Source organism: Drosophila sulfurigaster, chromosome 4, assembly GCF_023558435.1.
Source record: "Drosophila sulfurigaster albostrigata strain 15112-1811.04 chromosome 4, ASM2355843v2, whole genome shotgun sequence".
NCBI lineage: Eukaryota > Metazoa > Arthropoda > Insecta > Diptera > Drosophilidae > Drosophila > Drosophila sulfurigaster.
This window is the reverse complement of record NC_084884.1, coordinates 1280590-1285925: the sequence shown is the minus strand read 5'-3', so window position 1 is coordinate 1285925 and position 5336 is coordinate 1280590.

Below are 5336 nucleotides of genomic sequence, written 5' to 3'. Positions count from 1 at the left end.
TTGAGCGTTTATTTTCACACTCTGAGCTCGGAAAAACAAAACCCCATCAATTGCATGGTGATGAAGCGTCACACAGTATTCCGAAAACTAGTTGTTGAGCTACTAAGCTTTTTAGTACCTTTTATTCGGAAGAATATTATTTATAAATAAAAGACGCGAATTTAAATTTATAGTTTATTGATATGGTACATATGTACGTATATGTAACCACTTAATATTTTTAGGCTGTGACTTGAGCAACAATCTTCGCCACCGACACGATTTACAAAAGAGTAACGTTGAAAGTGAGTAAGCAATTAGCCGATCGAAATGCAAGCGATCGTCAACAGTGCATATAGAGCATGCAGTGCTGCTGGCAAACGCTGTCACAGCATTGCATTAACATTCGCTGTCTGCTGCTCCCGACATACTCCTGCCGTTGAAAACCTGACTTTCACCATCATCAGGGCAGTAGACATAGTTTGTTTATGATTCTCCGGGTGCTGCGACACGACGTCTTCAACTCAACAACTCGACACTCGCCGTCCTTGTCAGGGATAAGCGCCTTGACACGGGCTAGCGGCCAATGAAGAGGAGGCAAGTTTTCGTCCTTGAGCAAGACCACGTAGTTGACTTGGTGACGACGATCAGGTGTGCGCCACTTGCATCTTTACTGGAGAATAGTCAGATACTCCTCCCGCCATCTAGTCCAGAAGACCTGCTGCAGCTGAGTGACACGCTGTCAACCATCCAACCGATTGTAGTCCAGCGTAGTTAGGTCGGGCTCAAGAATCACTGTTGGAGGACCACCAAACAGTAGATGAGCGGGAGTCAGCACATCCAAATCGTCATGATTCTCTGAAATTGATAACAATGGACGACTATTAATTATAGCCGCTTTTGGCAAATCAGCGTGCGAAGCTCATCGAAATTGAGTATAGAGCGACCAACAGAGCGATACAGATGGTGCTTTGTGCTCTTGATGCTCTCGTGGTTGAAGACCTTTTTCCTTCTATGTTTTGCTTTCGAGCTCTGTGCGCATCATTTCGTTCTGTGCCTCAGACTCAGCTCAGACTGCGCTGCTCGACGTTCTCCCGCTGTAACTCTGCGTTCTGCACACAGCGCAAACTCTCCACCTCGTTGGTCAGACGGCACAGCTCGCCGCTGCTATCTTAGAGACTGTTGCTGTGGCTGCCATTGCTAATGCTGTGGTTGCTGGGACTGCGACGTTGCGACGAAGTGCGCAACACGCTGACCTCATCCTGGAACAACGCCAGACGATCGCGCTCCTTCAGCTTGGTGCTGGTGCGCAGCGGTTGCAGCCCCTTGACCCGGTTCAGCGCCTCTTGGTCGCGAATGCGTGTCTGCAGCTGCAGCCCTTGCTGCTCGGCGGCATTCAACTGATCCTGCTTGTGACGCAGCTGATGAGCCATTTCCTGGTGATACGCTTGCAGCGCCTGTTTCTTCTCATCTTTAGCCTGCAGCTGGGATTCGAGCTCAAGGAAACGCTCCTCGGCCAGCAGCTGCACTTTCTGGACTTTGTTTTGAGCTTCTTGCAGTTTGCTGCGTTGCAGATGCTTCAACTCCTGCTGACGCTGTGTCCATTTCACATCCTTGTCTTGCAACTGCTTTCGCAATTGCGCTGCGTCTGCTGCAGCACGGCATTTGTCTCGGCCAGCGTTGTCTGTGATTCTCCTGACAGCTCAACTTGTCCATCTGCTTGGACATGCACTGCACAATAATTGCGAGTCCCATCAGTTGGAAATCCTGCTGCTCGTTACTATCATCAGAAACCTTTTTCCCTGCCATCAATGCTATGTGCATTGTACCGTCTCCACCAGCAACTATCCAACCAAGGCGGGTCTTCTGAAGAATCGTCAATTTGTCGGACACTTAACAAGCCGTAGAATAGGCTTTCACCAATCAGCAGGTCCACGCGCTGCGGACGATTGAAGGCAGGTGCAGCTAACTGAATGTTGGATGGAATCGTCCAACCGTCGATATCAATGGCGAAATTCGGCTGGCTGTTGGTGATTAATGACGCCACAACAGCTTGAAGATTGACAGAGTAGTCGGGATTCAAGAAAGCATGCAAACATTTACTGTGCATCCTTCAACAGAAACGTCTGTATCCCCGAGGCCAGAAACCATAGCATCTGAACGTGTCGGCTTTAACTATGTATACCTGTTGGGCTAAATGGGACGTCATCATATGGATTTGCGAACCAGAATCAAACAGAGCACGAACGAAGGAACGAACGACCCAGCACGACTTTTAAGCAAAACAACAACGAAGACATTGGGCACCAAGGCTGCAGAGCGGCAGACGAATCAGCTGCCGAAGCTCGTTGTGATATCTCGAAATCCAATAACGAATGATGTCATCCACCACAGTTACGACAAGCGCCAGATGTGCAGGATCGAGTTTGGTGTCCTTTCCTTAAACAGTTAAAGTAGAGAGCGAGCTTCTTCACTTCCTTCTGCCTCAAGAAATTTGCAAAGACGGGGCAGGAATATATGCCGTGACCAGGCGCGTCACAAAACATAAAAACATTTGCCCTGCTAGGGGCTAGTTTGTGCCAAAAACGCCTTCCTGCTGCCATTATAGATAAAGTTCCTTCCCACCTGTGAGCCTGCTGTGTGACTAACCATAGCGTATTACAGACTTTCCAGCTCCCGACATCTTTCGTCCAGAAATGTGAAAAACTCAGTAACAGTCGGTACTTTATTGGCGGCAGGGTTGTTCAATGCCCAGCTATCCTCCCACGCCGCCTGAGTTTCAACATCCAGCTTTTGCAGCAGCACGTAAATGAGAATGCTGTTTACAATTTCCTCTGGACGGCCCAGAATCTTAAGTGCCCCTGTTTGCGTAGGGGCGCTGCAAAGTTCAAAGTTTCTTCCCGTAGAAATAAAAACACTCGTGGTTTTTCTCACTATTAGTTAATATGTTTATTGGTACTGTTCGGGTTATTAAACGCACAGAGTGGGGGTGTTTAGAACCGTGGATATAGAATCGTCTTTTTCAACTAGTCTTAGAAAAATGCCGACGTCATTTCGTCGATCTGTTGCGCCGAGCCGCGCTCAGCGGTGGTGAGTTGTGGGAGAGAGAAGCTGAGAGCACTGGAACTTGAGTGCATTCTTACGCGTGAGCGCATTGCTAGTGAGCGAAAAAGCTTTGAGTGCTTTTCGGTCGGCGGAGCGGAGGTGTGCCACTCACTTAGCAATGCGCTCGCATCAACAGCCCCATGTGAACATTAGCTTTATCACTAAACTCAAGAAGTTTTGTGGCCGGGGATGATCCTGCTTCCACCTTCTTGGTACCTAAAAGATCCTTGATGTGTGACTGGAACACAAGTCGGTTGTTGTTTAACCGATTATTCAATATACTCAGAGCCTCACGATAATTGAGCCTCGATATCTCCAACGACACGATAGTAAATATTGGAACTTTTCAACAGCATCTAAGTCATTATCCTTGTCAATGATAGACTCAAACATTGACCGAAAACTCACGTATTCCGTGTTACCTCCACCGAACGTGGGAAGTTTCAGCTCGGGAAGACGACGTCTATTAGCACGGGCTTCGAGGCCATTAGACGAAGGATCGATGGTCTCACCACGTCACAATGTGGATGATCGAATACGCTCACGACTGTCAAAATGCGCTCGAATACGGGATTTCATTCCAAGGAAACGTTCATATAAATTTTCCCGCGTTTCACTCCCGATTTCATTATAATCGATTTTCTTTAGCGCATTCTGAGCTAAGTCCAATGAAGCTTGAGCACGTTCTAATAACTCTAAACGTACTGCTAATTTAAATGAATTAAACGAAACTAGCTTAGCTTCAGAAAGCGACGTGTCGAGTCTTACAAGGCTATCATAGAGCGATAAAACCTTCCGCTTGAAAAACGCGCACGATTTTCGACAGTAATCGCTTGCTCGTTTATAGAATTTTCCATTATTAGTACTTGTGCTAACTGGCAATAGTTCACTTTGTATGTCAAATGTAGTATGCAGCGCAGCAAGAAGAACGTGTCAACAGACGCGCGCGAGTTGCTTAAGCACAGCAGCAGTTCAAAGTTAATCAGCTAAATCCCAAGAGAGGGCAGCAGGATTAAAGGGCAATGTACTGCAGACAGCGGAATAGCTGGGAGGATGTGCAAGCGACGGAGAGTGGGGAACGTGCGCAAGCGACGGGGCAGCGACGGACATGCGCAAACAACGGAGAATGGAGGAATAGAATTGCACTGCTCGTTTAAATATATATATGCATATGTAGTTACATGTATATGCCTTCAAACTCTAGAACACTTTCACTTTAAATGTTTCACCAATTGTTATTGTTTATTAACCACTTCACTAATTATTTATGCAAAATCAATTGCTTTCACTAAGCGAAAGAATATGTATCTCGCCGGCTTTCTTAGTAGCTTTTATTCGCAAGAATATTGTTTATAAATAAAACAGGCGAATTCAAATTTTAAGTTTATTGATGTGGTACATATGTGCATATACGTATTACGTATCACTTAATATTTTGGGCTGTGACTTGAGCAAGCTTCGCCACTGACACGATTTACAAGAGAGTAAAGTTCAAAGTGAGTAAGCAATTAGCCGATCGAAATGCAAACGATCGCTGGCAGTGTCAGAGAGCATGCAGTGCTGCCGGCAGAAGCAGCGCTGCTGGCAGACGCTCTCACATCATTACATTACCATAAGCTGTCTGCTGCTCTCGACACTAGTTGCAAATATAAAATATTAAGTTCGATAAAACGTTAAGTGCAGTTTATTAAAGAAATAAAGCTATTAAAAAATATATGTTTTGTAATTGCAAAAATTGTTTATTATTATAATAAACACTATGCTACCCATAGTGTAGAAGGGTATTATAACTTTGTGCCGGCAGGAAATGCATGTAACAAGTAGAAGGATGCATCACCGACCCTATAAAGTATATATATTCTTGATCAGCGTCAACAGACGACACGATCCGTCTGTCTGTCCGTATAAAAACTCGATCTCAGAGACTATAAGAAATAAAGCCATAATTTTTGCACGCAGACCCATTTTGCTTCAAATTTTTGCCCCGCCCATTTCCGTCCTGCAAATTAACAAAAACCGAATAACAAGCGTAATTTTCAAGCTACAGCTGCGAATATTGGTGTATACAATAATAACTATAGTATTTATGATTTGATTGCGATAAGATAAAAATTATGGAAGTTATTAAAGAAATACTGTTGTATGGGCAAAAACGCCTACCTACTATATTGTGCCGTCTATGATATATTTTGAATGCGGTACTGTATCGATTTACCACATATAACTTTTGGTATATTTTAGTATATTTCTAT